An 18,652-nucleotide genomic window follows, 5' to 3' on the forward strand; every position below is an offset into this window, starting at 1 on the left:
ACCAGGTAGCACATGTTGTTTATTGTTTGTAATTGTTGTTGTTTGTAAAAATATTATTTTATTTTATTGGACAGACAAATGGCACAATCCTTTTCAATCCTTGTCAAGGGGAAGGTTCTTCTCCCAGAACTGAATCTTTCTGAGAATCACCATTCACTCCATCTTTGCTTTGATCTCAACACTCATAAGGATTTTTTTTGGTTGCTCTGCACTCTTAGTCTGGACAAGACTGACATCCTCAGCACTACAAGCTTTGTTTTCAGCCATTCTAGTAACTAGGAAGGACTGGTAAGCTATCGTTGCAATTCAGCTTCCATGCTGACTTTTGTCATGACAACTTTTAGTTGTTAGAAATATAATACCTGCATTAAAGAAGGAGCTTTTTGCCCCAAAATAAAAGGTCAACTTTTTGCAGTTTTCCCATAGCGGCATCCAGGAGTGGTCCCCACCAAGCCTTCTGTCTGTACACAGACTGTGAGATATTACTGTGCAAAGAATTCCTGGTTCAGCAAAATATTCCTACATGCTCAACCTCACACATGTTTGAGGAAGTATTTGCTGTAGCAACAGAAAAATATTTGTTAATTGAAGAAACTGTTAGCAAAATCAGGATAAAAGAGGACAAGATGTGTGAAAAGACAAAGCAAAATCAAGCAAAAATAAACATTGCTTTGCTTGAATGGCAGCCTGTTTCTGTGGATGATGTATAGATACTGGATTGGGCACCTGCTCCAGAGGATCCAAGTGATGAGAAGCAATAAGTAACAGATCTGTGACCTCTTTTATGACAAACTCCTAAATTTACATACAGAAAATGCCTGTTAGTAGCAGCATATGGTCCCCCGAGGCTCTATTGCTCCTCACAGTTGCAGCTATTGCTGGTTGAACAGCACAAGGCAAAGAAAGGGAAAACATTCCTTAGAAATGTTATTTTTAAGTGGCTATTGATTTTTAGAGGTGTTTCTGTTAGTCCTACTGAAAGCATGCTTCAGAAAAGCTTTTAGAAAGCATTTTTGCAAGCGAAAGAATATCTCTGTAAAAGCATGCAGTGCAAATTTAAATCTCAGCCAAGGCTGGCAACAATGCAGCAATGTGCACAACACTTTTAAAATGCAGGGAAAATGCATCTTTTGGTAACATTCTTCTCTAGAAAAAGGATCTTCTTCCTTGTCTGTGATATGAGCAGCTGCTACCATTTCATCTTAAGGCTTCTCAAATCCTCAGTCCTGGAACGTATTTTGTCATACATCCTTAATGACCCACAGTTTAGGCAGAAATAAACAGAGCTGCCTCCAGCCCACTGGCCATGAAATCATTCTGTAGTGATTCCAATCTCTTATGGCCTTGTTAAATTGCCCAGGCCAAATAATTTGTCAGAGTTACCCGGGAATAAAATCATTTTATGCTCTTGTCAAGTGCCACCCAGTTCTGATAATGACATTCAGTGTTCTGTTTTTCTTCAAACCCAAATTGGAAAACAAAGCCACCATCACCTTTAAAGATGGGAAATTACTGCAGTGAATTTTACAAGGGCTAAAATTCACATGGCTCATTGGTTCAGTTTTGTGTTTCCTTTCAGTGTGCTCTGGATCCAGATGTCCAGATCAAGAATATTTCCTGTATTTTGAATAGGGCTCCACTGCAGAAGTTGGAGTTTACCTTTTCCATTTTACTGTAAAAGATTTGAGGCTGGGCCACTGCTATTTCTTTTTTTTTTCCCCCCTTTATTTCCTCCTCTTTCCCACTTGGAAAGAGTGTAAATAAATGGGAAAACTACCTACATGCCAGAGCACATTTCCTCCCTAGTTAAAGCACTGAAAATCAGCGTGAGCTTTAGGCATGAGAGCAGCTGGATTTGAGGTAGAGAGCCCTTGCTCGAAATGGTGTCAGTGCTTCTGAGCAATGAGGCTGCTCTGCTGCCACTGCTCCTCCAGATGCAGCCTCCAGATGCTCATACCAGATCCAGCAATGATCAGGGAACACAGGAGATCCCAAATAATTTCACAGCAGATGCTGTTCTAATATTTCATCTGGAAGCCTCTTTCCCATTAAGGGGTTAAGGGGAAGCTTCAGAAACACGTGCACATTCTTATCTTTAAACCAGGTTCATCTAATGAAAAGGCAAAATGGATAAAGTAAAATGTCCACATTCCTTCCCAAAATGAAATTACAGCCTTGCCACAGTCAGTCTCCCACTGACTGCTGGACTTGGAAGAGCAGCTGGGAGTGTTCAGCCACAGGTTTCAAAATCAGGTGTTTGCTTTCTCCAAAGACCTTTTGCCTGTAAAAGAGTCAATGGTAGAAGTAAAACCCAAACATCAGTGCAACCACACACATCTGCAGCACATCTGTATTACCCAGCAGCCAGGGCAGGTGCATGACAGCCTCTCTCCATGTACCACATTCCAAAATTGCAATTTTCATATACAGCTTTCTAAAAAAAGAACAAGAAGCACCCATGAGCTGAACATAAACAAGCTGAAAGCACCACTCTTTGGCTGCTGTTGTCACATGTTCCTGCCTTCACATAGTTCTGCCCTGTACTTAGGAAGTGTCTCATAACTGGTTATCTTCCATCAACTTGAAAGCACTCATGAATTCAGGACTGCAAAACTCTCTTGGTGGAGTTAAGTATAATTACTTCTTTGCTGTCTTTTTCTCTTTCTTCTCCAACTAGAGAAACAAAGGAGACAAATTAATCACTAAGTTCTGCCACCTTTATTTAAGCTGAACAGCTCTTTTGTCCCTGAATAGTCATCTAGATTCCTCCTGGCTGAAAATACTGCTTAATTTGAGAAGAGGAACAGATGCAGGTGTGAAATGCTTTGTATCGAGACTTGATAAAGGAAACAGAAACAAAACCTACTTGCCCTCAATTTGCTAGTCTGAAATTGTTAAGAGTATGTAATTCATCCAATAGGATTTTTCTGCTGGGCATTGTCAGTAGTAAGATGTGTTTTAAATTATCTTTCACAAATCCACCATGCCAACTCAATGCAGAGCAAATTTGACCTTTTTGTTGGGTTTTTTGACAGGTTTGTATCTCTTTTCTAAACTCATAGTGATGAAAATAAGCTTGTGTGTATAGCTTAAGGAAAGGAAAGAACTGGAACTGTTGAATTCTCTGTAGTTTATTACCATTTCCAAAGCAGGGGCTGGCTTTCTCCCAGTGCCATCTCCACCTTCCTAATCAGTGCTGAAAATAGTGCAAAGGAAAGCCAGGCTTCTCCCTGTGGCATTGGCATAGAAGCTGATGGCAGTTTTGGTGCTTTACACAGATTTTGCTGTCCTCAAATCTGGAAGAACTTTTTAACATTCCCCCAACAATTACCTAACCCACAGGTAACATTTTTCTACTAAAAGTGTACCTCTGGAGGAACTATGCCTTTCCACAGATTTCCATGGGTTACACATTCACCTTGATCAACTTCCCTGTTCCTCCCTCAAAACGCATTACAAAAAAAAAGGAAAAAAAAAATGTTCCCAGATAATTTGTAGGAGCGCATTATGCTTGCTCAGTGCTGCCTAACAATTAGTGTCACTTGGCATGTTACTGTCTTTTTCCTTCTAGAAGCAAATTCAATAGCTGTTTCAACAGAACGGGGGTGGTTTTGGCAGCTCTGTGACCCAGATACAAGCCTCAGTTTGAATGTATTTTCAGCCTTGCTATCTTGGCTTATCTCGAGTTGGGAATCTGAAGCTCTCTGTGAGCATCCAGCTGCAGTGGAGTCAGGCAGCTGGAGTCCTGGCTGCTTGCTTAGGGCAAAACGTTAAGGGCCAAGCTGCATTGCAAATGCCCTTGGCAGCTGCTCAAGGGAGGGAGGGGAGGAGAGCAGGCAGCAGTACTTCGTTAAACAGGTCCTGGAAATGAGGAAGAAAAGAAGGCTTTGCTGCACCTGAGATGAGGAGATGTTTGTTTTTATGCAGGCAGGGTCATCTAAATAAAAGGGTTTGGGTTTGGTTTGCTTTGAGGTACCTCTTAGCTCAGCAGAGTGCAGGGTGAAGAGGCTCAACACAAATCTGCAAAACCTTGAATGGATCCAGGGGGATGTAAGCAGGGGGATTCACACCATCCTGCTTTCATCACCTGTTAGTCTGGGGAACAGTAGTGTCCTGTCAAAAAGTGATTTAGAGCAGGGCTGGATGCTGCCCTGGATGTCTGCACTCTGCTGTGCCCACACAGGGACACCAGCCAGCGAGTCAAGTGCCTCTAATGGGACAATGGATTCATTTTCCTGCCTCCAACTGCTGCTGCTGCCAAGGATGTGCCAGCGTGCCACACAGCCAGCCTCATCCTCTCCCTGGCTCCCTCATTATACTGAATTTTATAGGCTGGCAGAAAGGTGCCTGTGCCAGCTTGTTGTCACCTAAGAAAGCTCCTGTTGTTGTGGGGAGTTTCTGACAGCTTCATTTGGGCAGCTTTGTTTGTTCTCTGTGCCTTATTAGCGGCACAAATGGGTGGAAACCAGACCAGCTATCCAACTTCCAGCATATGAACTGGGATGAGCCAGTTCTGGTAACATTTCCCCTGCATTTTGTGACCACCTCAGGAGGTGGGGGTTGGCATGGCTCAGCATCACCTGCTTGTTCCTCACTGTGCTGTGGATGGGGTCCAGCAAAGCTGGGGAGGAAGCTTAGCAGGTAACAACAATGCAAACAGATTGAGAGGATGACTGTGCAGCTGGAAAACATGCCACTTATCTCCAAATCCAAATGTCTGCCCCCAGACATATCAGTCACAATAACTGGACCAAGAAATAACCATGGTGGTTCTCAAACCAGGTGGAGCTGGGTCCAACCTGTTAAAACTTTCTCCACCTTGATTACTGCAGTGCAGAGAGAGGAGGAATTAGCCAGTTAAAAGAAGTGCATATCATGCAAACCATAAACAACATTTGTGCCTAATCATATCTCCTACCTGACGACTTCAAATGACAGAATGAATAAATGGAGTTTCCAAAACCTTTAAGCAGAAATTTTCTGTGCTTATCTTCTTCTTGTTTAAGCAAATGGGGAGAAATAAACCAATGAAGTGTCCAGTTCTGATGGACAGAAAGGTTTAATCCCAGAAATGGAGGCTGTTGTAAAGAGAAAATGGTCCAGTCAGTTTAAATAAAATATTAATTATGCATATGGTTGATACAGATAAAACATATATATGCATACTGGGCACTCTTTTCCAGCTACAAGTTGCTATCACATTTCCCCAAGCCTGTGACACCAACTTCCATGCTCTCTCTTTTTCTGACTGTGTCAAGCACATGACTGGATTAATTCATTTAAAGTGAAGAAGGATTAAGATGCTCAAAGTGAAGCATGTCCTTCAGGGGTTTGCTGGACAAAGGCCAGAAATGTGAAATGTTCCTCCTGTCTTATCACATACATGAGACATCCACTAATAAACAAATAAAACAGGTTCTGTCATGTGCTAATGGCATTTTTCCCCCCAGTTTGCCAACCTACATGTCATCCAGTGGAGATATTTTTGGATGCCAATGAGGAGAAAACTTCATTAAAGGGGTCAACATTTTGGTATTCATTTCATTCCAAAATTACAACTTTAAGAATGATTTCCCCTTGAATCTTGGTTTTGTGTGTGTCTTGGCACTTACAATGGCACCATTTGTAGAGCCCTGAGAGGAGCAGAAGTGCTGACATACAGAGCTTCACTCCAGCTATGGGAAAGTGCCATTATAATTAACTCCAGGGATCATCTTCATTGCTGGTAAAATTATGTGTTTTCCCCCACAATCTGAAAAATAACTCTGGGGTTGAATTTTTGCTCCAGCCCTCACTTTTCACTTCACATGCATTAAAAAAAAAAAGTTAAAATATATTTTTAACTGTGATCCTCTGTGAAACTTATACAAACAGCAGTTAGCAAAATAATATGTTTCTCCTAATTTATGCAAAGAATGGAAAAGCACTTGCACTAACACTACAGATGGCTGTGCCCTGTCTGTAGCAGCCATGTAAACACTTTGGTGGAGATGTGAAGCTTCTGTGGTCTTAAACACAGCTACAGCACCTACCAGCTCTAATGGTCTGAAAACAATGGCCCTGCCACTCTGAGGGAGCCTGATGGACAAACTATTCCTGTTATGTTACTGTTATATTTCTGTTATGTTTTCCAGAGCACTTGAGAAATCAATGATGCATGAGCCTGGCTAATGCTGAGAAAAGCTGTTGAAAAGTCTATATGGATTGTGTGTTGAACAGCCCTGTTTTCCCAGCATGTCAGGAACATCCTGCACCACAAAATATCAATAATATTAGCTGCTGGCCCTGGTTAAAAAATAATCAGTGTGAAGATGGACAAGAGGTTGTGTCCACATTGAGTGTGAGGGAAGGCAGTGTGATCAACAAACAGGGATCTTTCCCCTGGGTCAACAAGCTTTGGATAAAACTTTCAGCTCTCAGGAGCTGCCTGTGTCCATCAATCCCACCCTCAGAGGCTGTCCTGGTGGAGAGCACAGTGGACCAGAAAACCAGGGTTGAACAGGGTTGCAGGTAACATGAGAGCCAAAATACAGAAGCAACCCAAAACACATGGGGCTGACCAGGTTAGCCGAGTCCTCTGTGAAATGGCTCTTCATGCTATTTATTCCTCTTAGGTGGCAACTCAGACAGATTTCCTCTGGTGCTTAAACAGAAATGTAAGAAAAAGTTCCACTGAAAATAACCACCACAGTCTCAAAGAGCTGAAAAGACCCCATTATCCTGCAGTATTTGAACAAACACCTTCCCACCTCTAAAACATTTGGTGGCATTGAGTGTCACAGCATCTTGGCTGTGTGCATGCGAGTCTGACAGGCTCAGCATCTGAGCAGTGTCCCTAGTGAGCAGACATCTTCTGCTCACCTGAGTGTATTTCACTGGATGGGAAAGATCAGTGTCATAAAACATCTGCAGAGTGGGTGAGTCACTGGTGAACCCCATTTCAGCCCCCTCCTCCTGCTGTTTGGAGCATACACTGCATATTCTGTAAATAAGGAACCTACTTATGCACAGAGAAGAAGGCAAAGTGGTGTAAATTGTAAAAAGGTAAGCCTAGAAACTGCACTGTAATCTTTTCTCCTGTAAATAATGGGGCTTTTAACCTGAGGATGAACATCCAAATCTTGTGCTGAAGCATGTCACAGTGAAGTTCCTTGCTGTGTTACTTTGGTGGACTTCTCACAGCAGAGGCAATCCAGGTTATGCAATGGCTTTGGATGGAAATGCTAAACTGAAACACTGAAGAGTTCCCCTCTGCTGAAAATTCCTCTTCAGAAAAGAGCCAAAACATCTTGGACTAAAACAGAGGCCCTGTGGTACTTTCTGCCCTGGTCCAGCTGTTTGTCAGAGTTTGTGACAACAGGCTGGGTGCATGAACTGTCCAGATCTCATGCCCTCCCAGGCCCTTTCCTCCGCTGTTTATTAATTTTTTTTTGTGAGACTCTTCCCAGTTATAAGCTCCAGCTCTGGCTCTCCATTAATTCCACTTAAGAACTGGACTGGTGGTTTGGACAATTAATAGCCCACTAAGTGAAGATACCTTTCACCTCTGGGTTGGAAGTTCAGACCCAAGGCACAGCAATAGTCTGGGGAAGTCATTAGCAGCAGATGGCTCATCTGCAGCCAGCTGACATGTGCTGGGTACCCCTCACACCCCTTCTTGCTGCAGCATCCAGCTCCCACATCCTCTGAGCCCCCATGGTTACAGGGACAGACTTATCCAGGCAGGGGAAAGGCTCCTCACCCCTCCCAGGCTCCATAGCAGTGTTTCCCAGTGCTGGGGGTGACACCAACTTGTCCCAGTCCTGTGGCCAAGACAAACCCTGTGAGTTCAGTGAGAATCTGCAGGCCAGACAGACTGACCAGGGCTCGTGTCCAGCAGAGGTGGATGGACAGAGCCAAGATATCAGCTTGCACAGCCCACCTTGGACAAATTAAAAAACTTTTTCACTCATATTCAGACTGAAGCCTTGTTTCTTGTGTAGCTTAAGTTACATTCAACCCTGGAATTATTTATTCTCTGTGACCCAAATTAATGTCAGTTTTTCTTATCTATGTCAGGCTGAGTGCAGAGAGAATTCAGTGCTGCAGGAAGTTGTTGGATTCACAGTACTGGAAAAAGAAGACCCCCTGCCCCACACACAGCTGCCTGAAGGACCATGCAGAGTGACACACCCTTTGTGTGCCTCTAGCCAGGGCTGGGAACCCTGCTCATGCCACCCCCATGAGCCTGTTCATGTATGCACTGTCTGCAGATGCTGCTAACAACATCTTGCTTACAATGCTGCACACGTGGGGATGCAATAAAAAATTCAATCATCATCTCCAAGTCCAATTCACATTCAAAATGCATTTCCATTCTGCCCTGTGCCCTCCACACAGATGACTCCAGGTGGATGCAGGAAGCTTGCACCTGTATCTCATGGGGACTTGCTCCCCTCAGTACTCTCTGCAGGCTGCAGAGATGCAAAAAAATGCCCAGAAAGCTCCTGGTAAATCACACTTTTTTGTTGTTATGGGTTACTCTGTGCAGGTGGGAGTCAAACCCACATAATCCCAAGTGCCCTCTGCACCCCCACGCCTTGCAGCAGAAACAATGCAGGTTTTCCTCAGCTGACAGAGCAGCTCTTTAGAGCAAACCTGTCATCACTAGTGTCCTGAGCTGATAGTGTGGATGGTGACAAGCATGGGGAGGTTAAGATGAGGACATCCATTTCATTCTATTTCTGGTACAAGGACAATAAGCACTGGTCAAAGGGGAGGGCAGGCATGGTGGCATCTCTAAGCACTGCAGCTAAATCCGACTGGGCTCGTGAGTCAGATGTCCTTCTAGCATGGCATCAGACAAATATCTGAACTGCAGCCTACAAAGAGTCCTTTCTTTCTATTTTAAGAGCTGTGTGAACAGAACTAGAATACTGCAGCTATTTTCCATTATGATTTATCTCTCTTAGACACTTAGAGTCCGTTCTGACTGTGCAGCAAAATTCCAGGCTTGGACAAATCCTCTTCACATGAGCAGTGACTTCTGGTGAGAAATCCCAAAGTAGGGAAAAGTATGAAAAGAGGACAAAATTTGGTGGTGAGGACAGAGAGGGAGGAAAAGGGAAGGTAGAAAAATACACGCAGGAGATGATATATCCAAACTCATGATTGGAAAGGAAAGAAGACATCAAGAAGTGCAATCACATATATGAAAAGAAAGCCAGAGGCTATTTGAGCCAGCTGAAAACATACAGTGTGTCATACAGCTCTAAAAATGAGATTTTGGAAACAAATGACAGTGTGACTTCCAAAAAAGCATACGGTGCTGGATGTGACATATCCAGCCCCAATAGCAGGGTACCTCTGGTCACTAAGAGAAAGAAGCTTCAGGTCAGACTCAAAAGTCTCTTTGGTGAAACCTCCCTTCCAGAGCCACTTCCAGGGCAGTGGCTCTGCTCCCCTCAGTGTTAAATCTCTCCTGGCTCTACCAGAAATTTCAGCAGCCTGCAAGGAAAGTCTCCTCCAACCTCAATTTGACTCCAGAACTTTTCTGATTGTCTTACAGAAAGAAGCTTTTCTTTCCTCAAGCCAGGCTGAAAACCAACAGGTCTCTCTTTTCCTAACCTCCAAGTTTTATGAAGTCACTTAAGAAGTTCAGAGTCTCTAATGCTGTTTCCTGAGGCAGGGTATTTAATTCTGCAGTACAATAGTCTTTTGAAGAAGATACTGTCTGCTGAAAAATGACCCATTCTGCTTTAAAAGCAGGAAATAAAGCTTCAGGTGTCAAATCATGGTACTTTCATTCATTGAAACAAGACAGCACATTTCAAAAGATTCACAATAAAGCCCAGCAAATGACTTTTTCTCAGAATTTGCCCATAATTGACTGAATTCTAGCAGAGAAAAGAGATAATGAGAGGCTGCTCATCTCTTGACCCAGGCTAGCAGCAGTGCTGTAGGGCTGTATCTAGAGAGCAAATTGCAGCAGCCCTGTCCCTCCAGAGCAGGGTTTTAAGTGTTAAACCCTTGCAGCTGTCCCACTGCTGGAGCATGGGGCCCATGGGGTCTTGCTCCAAATTTTTCAGCCTGCCACTTGCCCCTGAGAGAACATTTCTTGTTTATGTTTCCAATAAAAAGTTACCTTTTTCCCCCCCTTCCCAATGAATTCACCAACACAAACATCCTCAGTGCAGAATTTCTAACACTGACAGTTCTGTACATCTTTCTCTCTCTGGGGTATTGTTCCCTTCTTTGCAATAAACCAGGTCTGCCACGGTGGGAAAATTCCCAGCCTTACCTTATACACAGCAGCTCTCTTTTTGCTTGGGAAGCAATAGAGAAATACACTGGAAACTGTTCCCATTCTCTGTACTTATTTTATTATTCAGACAAATGTGAATCACTAATCAGCATCTAGCTTAAATCACCACAAACTTCCTGACTAGCCTGCTTTGTCTTTTCTCTAGGCAGCCAGCCCAGCTGGTTCCCATAGGTACTAGCAACATAAAACCCTGAGAGACAGAGATCTAACATTTGATTTTTGCAAGCAGAAGCTTCTGGTATTGTAGCCCAATAAAGCATCAATCAGCACCCAGCAATGCTCTTTTCTTCTGCTGCGTCAGCCCAGCCCCTCCCTGACCTGCAATCCCACCAGAAGGTAGGAACCTCACTGAAACATTGACCAAAATAAAACCCATTCCCATCTATACACACCGTTACTGTGAGTTATAATTTGGTTCATTCATTATTATGCACAGTGACAGCCAAAGCCCAGTGTGAATAAAGGGCTGTGGTGGCAGTCTTCAAGGCTATCCCTTTGCACATGGCTTTTGTGCTCAGGCAGCAGGGAAAGAGAGGAACACATCAGCTGGGAGAGCTCCACTGGCAGTAATGGCACTCCCTCAATTTCTTCATTCCTTGTGCTCAAAGAGATGTTGTTGGCATCTCTATTGCACATTTAGGGCTTTCTCTGCTTCCTTCTTTAGGTCATATTTAGAGGAAATGTTGGTTCCTAATCTAGAAATGGTGCACAAGTCTCTGAAATGCTTTCACCTGGCTGGCCTCAGGGGATGCAGCATTGCTCTAAGGGCAGAATGTGGCTGGTGTCATGGAGCCCATCACCATCACCTCAGTTTGTATGTGACACAGAAAAAATCTGGTCTGGGGTGGTACTTTCTGGTAGAACCAGGTATTTAAGGTATTATTTGTTCGTTTCAGGGACCGAACCACCTCTGAGAGAGGAGACTGACCATGGGCCAGATTACAACCATCTCTTCCTGCTTGTCCCAGTTTTCCTACTGAGCCAGCCTGAAAGCATTGCCCAAAAAATGATGGCTACCAAGCCTGGATGGAAACCAGAAAAAAAGGGATCCAGAATAGCCTGCTGCCATATGTGACATGCAGACAGTGCAGCTATGCCTTAGTGAAACAGCAACCGTTCAGCTGCCTCCCTTGACAAGAGATGAGTATCCACAAATGCAAGCACAAGCAGCAGCCCCCAGGGCTTTTGCATGCAGCCTGACAAGTGCTTAATGCCACTTTGGGTCTCCTTTTGGCCTTTGCCAGACAGGAGGAACCAAGCATGTTTAGACACCAAAGAAGTGCTCAATGTGGTACAAGCTTTTGGGGCTTGACTGCACCTGGATCCAGGAGAGGAGGCTGCAGTGGAGAGGTGAGTTGCTCCAGCACTGCTGTGGGTTTTCTTTATCTGACCAAAACTGCCAGGAAGCTGCAGACTGAGTCACCCTGTGCATGGCAGAATCTATAAAAAGTTGGAGATTATTCCTACTGGGAATCTTCTGTATAAACACCGCAGAGGAAAGAAAGTATGGGCAGAGATACAGCTCTTTGTAGCAAATGCAGACAAGCAAAACTCAATGATCCAGGGGGGCCCTGCAGGCTCCTGCCCTTCAGCTGAAGCTCCACAGCACCAGGAAACCAGAAGGATGCAGCTCAGGTGGTGTGATAAAAGATGCTGATGCCTGCTGGGAGAGATCTGCAGTGCTGGTAGGAGTGGACTCCTGGCAGGTTTAGCTGACCACAGAGACGCATTGCTCTACTATGGCTCCCTCCAACCTGTGCAAAAGTTCCACCTTCAAACCAAGAACAAGTGAGAAATCTGACCCATCTGGCTCTCATCCTACTTTCTTATACTTCTGTGTTGACAACATTAATGTCCTGAATGTTCTGGATGTGTTCCACAGCCTTTGTTTGGCCAGACTGTTCCATTAGTTACCTTTGCTGCCATCTTAATGAAATGGGTCTTGCCATTCATTTTAAAGTGTTAAGGACAAATGCAGGGAGAAAGAAACACAAATGGAAGAAATAAAAAGAAAATCATATGCTTATGAATAGGAGTTCTGATGTTCTTTTTAAAAAGAGACATGTATAATGCAATTTATTTCACTGAATACAATATTTCACTGTGCTTTTGGGTACAAAACAAAGCCAGGCTTTGGATGGAGCACTGGGCTGGCAGTCAGACTTGTCTTTCCCCTGCAGGGTGCTGCTGACTTTCTGCATGAGCTCAGGCATGTCTCTCACAGCCCAGGGCTGCAGCAGAGTTTGAGCATCGCTGTGCTGAGCCCTGCAATGCCAAAATGTCACCAAGTTCTGGCAGACCAGTCCTGATGGCTTCAGCAGGGGCAGATCCCCTCGCTCTCAGCATCTGCCTCCCTCCTCTGCCAGGGCTCTGTGTCTCAGGCAGGGGTGATGGAGATTGTCTGCTGATGCAGCCCCAAACAGAGGATCCACAGCCCAACCTCCCACCCAGCTTTGGGCCAGCTTAGCCAGCAGCTGGGGGAAGCAAGTGGCAGAAGCTGGCAATACCTCAGGTGGCTGCAACTTCATTTGCTAAAGCTCATCTTTAAAAACCATAAGCAGGGATTTCAAAAGTGGCAGAGCCAAGACTTCATCCCTCAGCAGGGATCCTGTAGGGTGCAGACCCTTGAGGACCAAGGTTTGATGGGCATTTAAGACTCTTAAAAATGAATGTAGCTACTTCCAAAGTTTATTTTGCAAAATGGTCCTGAAACCAGATGACGCTGTAAATTATATAAAATTTAAGCAGCATGAGGTGTTACAATACCTAAACAGCTTTCAAAAGGTGGCATCTGTCCATTCACCTTTGCTGTGTGTGCTCTCAGAATCAGTGATGTGATGCCACGAGCACAGCCCACCCTGAGGGTACCCTGGTCCCATTTGTGCAGTGCTGTAATAGCAACTTCTATAGGACTGGCTTGAGAGTCCAGGTTTCCACCTTCCCAGTCCTTCTCCCATCCCCAAAATCTGATCAAGAATTTTTACCAAGGAGCACACAGGGGTCTTTTGGTGCACGACACTGGGAAAACACTAAGTCTTTTCAAGATGCACCATAAACAAATATTTTTGTTCTCACAGTGATCAAGCCATTTGAGAAAACACTTTGCCACTCACCTCCCGGAATGCAGATGTCTGATCATCTGTTTAATTTACAAGCCTGTTTATCATAAACTTACAAAAGATTTTTTTAACAAGCAAAGGAGCAAAATCATTAGATGTTTCAATAATCAGTTCATGAGAGAAAAAAAACCAAGTGTGGCACAAAGGCTTTCTCTGTGATTGAAGAAGAAAGATGTAAAAAAATGTGTTAGTAGTTCTTGAAGAGTTGAGGCAATCTCTGGGAGTCTAATTAGCTGAAAATAAGCCCTTTCTTTGACTTCTAAGTCAGAAGAAATGCAAAAGGAAGAGCTATCTATTCAAGATCACAAATGGGACAGAAGTAACGCTGTGTATCTATTCCTTGGAGCATTCTGGATTATGCACAGTTCTTCAAGACCTAACCAAATCTGCATTTTTTTGGCCTTTAGCAAGATAAATTATGAGATGGTGAATACTGTACATTCTATCCTGAAGTAAAATATCTATGTGTCTTAAGAGTGTCTTATTTTCACATCTAAAATGAAGATTCAGGTCCAATCAGCACAGATAGATTTTTCAGCGGGAGCCAATGCAAAAAGAATGTAAACATTCTTCATCTGATTGTAGAAAATACCTAGAAAAGCTGCTCTTTGCTAACAGTGTCAGCTTTCAGCACAAACCATGACACAGCAATAAAAATCCCTCTTCATTAGTCCTTATTTTTTTTCTGCCAGACAGCACACAATGAGCACTTTATAACCCCAAGCTGTGCAGAATTAACATGACACTAAAAGCTCTATTTGTTCAAGGAAGAGGCACAGGACCAAGGGCCCAGAATTGGCAAATTTGACTTCCGTGGTTAATTGTTTTTGCACTGTGTGTTATCACAGCGATTGAAAGCGCTGGCTAATTGGTTCCTACAATGGGGCTGTTACCCTGATAAACACAGCCTTCCCCACCATCAGCTCCAGCACCCAGGCTGCACACCTGTGCCTGGCTGCTTCCATCCCAGCTCTGACTGCCCCTCAAAGAGCAGTTCCCCATCCATCCCTGCTCCCAGCTGTTCTCCCGGGTGGTTGTGAAGGTCGGTGCAGCTGCTCGGTGGGCTCTGAGCCAGGGAAGCCTCTGCTCCCCATCCCTGTGCTCCTCCTGCAGGTCCTGAGAGAGGGGCCAGGACACCCCCCAAATCTGTGTGAGCCCACAGCTGTCGGGGTCTCTGCCTGGTCAGAGTGACCCTGAGAAAAGTTGGAAAGTCTCTTTTCCCAGCCCAAAGAAGAGTCGCTTGAAGAAGGAGTCAGAGCTCTTAATTTCTCGGTCTCAAGGTTGTTTATTGTATCTTATCTATACAAATTTTCTCCTGCCCTGCCAAGGTCCATCGAGCAGGACAGTTCCAGGCACTCTACCTGCCTCCAGGGTAGTGTTATGTCTTTATACTAAAAACTACATGTACAATGTTTACAATAACTTCCCAATACCTATCACCTATGTTAGACAGTGAGCTTCTACTCTAAACCAATCCAAAAGTGCCAACATCACAGCAGAAGATGGAGGCCAAGAAGAAGAAAGAGAAAGGCTGGACACACCCAGTTCCCTCCATCTTGCCTCCTGAACCCCCATTCCAGAAACCCTAAAATCTACTTTTCCACCCTGTGATAACTTCACTATTATTCTACCTAAACTGTTGTGGCTTGCTGATCTTCATATTAGATTGGTAATTTGCTCCACAGGTCATAATCAAACCCACAGGTGTTCTGGGCTTAGTGCCAGGGCGTCTGAGCCCCCTGGCAGGGGTCCTGGCCATCCTGGACAGCCAGAGGGATGTTCTGGCTTCCCACACACAGAAAACCTTGCAAGGGTTTGCTCCCAAGGTCAGGGGAGACTGCAGGCTCTGGAAGGAGCCCAGGAGCAGGCTTGGCATGGGCACTGGGGGTTTTGTGCCTCCTGAGCTCCCTGGTAGCCTGCAGCACCATGTCAGCTCCCAGCAGCGGGCAGCGCTGGCTTCAGCAGGCTCGGGAACAAAACGGAAATTAGTCTGGAATAAATTATTCAAACAATTGTTTCTATTTAAAGGGACTTTATGGACTTCTCAGTTAAATAAAATATGAAAGTGGCATGATGAAACATGTAAGCCCCCTCACCCAAGCTGGGTGGGAGCAGGGGAGCAGGGCTCAGTTTAACATCCTCCCTTTGCTGACAGTTATGGGCCAGACACCAAAATCTGTAGTCTTGCTCCAGGCAAAATGCTATGTTTTAGCTTTTTTTTCTTTTATAAAAGCAGCATAATGAGGGTCTGTTGAGGAATATCAGCAGCCTCCTGCTGGCTGTTGATTTGGGGCTTAGTCTGTTCTAAGATGTTTCAAATACTGATAAAGGAACTGTGCGCACCAAGATGACAATGATGGGGCGCTTCAAACAACATGTTCTCACTTGGTTCCTGGCATGGTCCAGCCTGCCCCAGAGAGCCTCTCCCAGCCTTGCCCAGCCACAGTTTGGGTCTCCAAACTGGGAGACATCCCATAGAATCACAGAAAATCCTGAGCTGGAAAGGACTCACAAGAATCAACACCTCTCCCAGCCTTGCCCAGCCACAGTTTGGGTCTCCAAACTGGGAGACATCCCATAGAATCACAGAAAATCCTGATCTGGAAAGGACTCACAAGGATCAACAAAGTCCAACTCCTGGCCTTGCACAGGACACCCAAAGAATCACACCATGTGTCTGAGAACATTGTCCAAACACCGCCTGAGCTCTGTCAGGGCTCATGCTGTGCTAACTGGAACTGTATTTTGGAGAGAAAAGTAATTAAAAGCATTGGCTTCAGCTATATTGTTTTCTAAAATCCAGACAAGAGGCTTCAACCTATTTAAAGAAGCAGCCATCACCTCTTCACTCATTGACTCTTCACATGTAAAAGGGAAATAAGAATGTATTTCCTTTCCATCTCCAGTTGTAAGTAGGAAGGCCACTTTTTCTGCTGTTTTACTGTGTGAAAATCCAGCATCTTGTACACCACCCAGTCTCTCTTGCAGCTGGTAGACATTTCTGCAGTTTTATCAGCACTATGTCTAATTCCACATGGCCCAGTTTTCACAAATGTGTCTGGCTTGGCTCTGGTTCATTCTTTGTACACAAGCATTAGCTGAACTGCTGGTGGTTTTCTTTCAAATCCTATTTATACTTCCCCCTCACTAACTCTCTAAGCAGAATGGGGGTTTTTGGTTGTGTTTTTTTTTTTAATAGGGCAATTTATATCAACACCCCACCCTCCCATAAATATTGTTGTTATCTGTGATTAAGAGCATATGTCTCAGTCTGGAACATCCATTGCTATTGCAGAGTTATTTCCTAATTGTTCTTTTGCAGCAGAGCGAAGAATTGGATTTTAAATACGAGCTTTGTTTTGCAGGTCATGGGGTGAAATTGGTTAGCAAACCTCAGTAAACAAAATCAGTTGGTTTTTGTTATTGTGTTGGATTAGACAGATTTATTTCTTTATCTCTCATTGGACAAGTCTTTTATCTCCAAGCATGGCTACTTGGTTCAAGTTGTAGATCACCTCTTTCACATACCCAAAGCTGTACCCTTGTTCCTCAGACACACTAAAAATTGCAAATATTCTGATGTGGCCTTGTGCTGCAGCTTTATGTTCCTCAACTCTTCCCTATTCAAGCATTTTAAAAGCTGCAGGTCAGGTCTCAATATTACTGCTAAAAATTGGAACTGACAATTTTCTAATAAAAATGCAGTGGACGTTAAATCTCTTCCTTGCAGATAAACTACAAAATCAGAGTCTGTAGCATCAGGAATTCATAGAGAAAGAGTTGCAAAGGTTTGAGAGCCATCCCCTGACATAGTTAGGACAGCCAGGGATCAGGATAGCATCTCCTGGGGTCAGAGACCTGTCCCTGCCAATAAGTATGGAAATTTCTGTCCAATTTTCCATTCAGGGTCACTCTATGAGACATTTTTAAAGGACTCACAAAATCCTAACACCAAATTTTTTAGCTGTACCCTAATTAACATCTCCTTAGCCATCAAGTTCCTTCATTTGTAATTGGCTGTGCTCCTCTTGGGTAAAGAATTTGCCCCACAACCAAATTTACCCACTGCTGTGGACTATTTCATGTTGTCTCACCCACTGGCTTTGTGCAGAAGGGGCAGAACCAACCCTAGATGTGAAACTACAGTGTTTGCTCCCCTTCTTGGATGTTTCTCCTCTGCTCTTGGCACAAATTTGAATTTTAATTCAGAGTGCCTCAGTCTGGAGGCCTAAATCCCTACATTTAGTTGATGGAGATGGGCATTTTTGGTGGAAGTAGTGCCAGGGCCCCAACACTTGCCCTGAGCTGTGCATGTCTCCCACAAGACTGCTGCACATCTCAGCTCTCCAAATGGAGACAGCAGCCAGGTGCAGAGCTGTATTCCTGAACAACTAAGGGCTCTAAGATCATTGTAGAAAGTCTCATGTTTTCTGCAGCAATAGGGTCAAAGGATGCAAGGGAAAGCAGTTCCTAGGAGGCAGAGGGACTCAGCTGAGTGCAAGCCTGGAAGGAGGGATGCAGTGTGCAGACAGAGAGATGGGGCTATAAATCCTTTTTATTTCTGCTCTGCCTTACTGAGTGTCTGTGCCATTTCTCTGTTTTAGAAACCAAGCATTTAGTTTATGTTCAGTAAAGCCTGGCTCTCCAGAGCTGAAAGGCCTGATCCTGGTCCCCCACAGGAAGGGAAGGCCTGGGCCTGTTTGCCATGAGGCCCTGGCCACCCCAACATTCACTCTGCATGATCCGTGGTGGCTTTGGGGTCTGAAAAGTTCATCTGAAGCCAGATGAACATCACCTGAAAAGTTCCTGGAGCCAGACAGTCACACTGGCAGCTGGCATGTCCCTCACAAGGAAAACCACAGGAAGAACTGGCAGCTGCCATGAGCAGTGTGCTGAAAGACAAGCAGGAGCTTCAAGCTCTCCAGCCACACTGAGGAGTAGAGCTGCCCTCCCTCTCCTCACAGGTAGCTGAAATAAAATTGGAGAAATCTACTCTTTCAGAAAATCCAGGGAGGTGGGAGAAGTACCCCAGCTGTGCTGTGTCTGAAGGCAGTAGTAGAGCTGCTTGTGCTCTTCATGATGCAAGGGAGAGGGACAATGGAGGGAAGGAACATGGCAATATCCTCCATGATTTATCTCTCATGTGTGACTTATTGGCTAGAATATATGTTCAGGTGACAAGGAAAAGGAATAATGTAATTACTCCTGCCTCAGATGCAAGCACAATGAA

The sequence above is a fragment of the Melozone crissalis genome, unplaced genomic scaffold (genome assembly GCF_028551555.1).
Source record: "Melozone crissalis strain CALT ecotype California unplaced genomic scaffold, PUWL_Pcris_2 ptg000056l_1, whole genome shotgun sequence".
In the NCBI taxonomy this organism is placed as follows: Eukaryota; Metazoa; Chordata; class Aves; order Passeriformes; family Passerellidae; genus Melozone; species Melozone crissalis.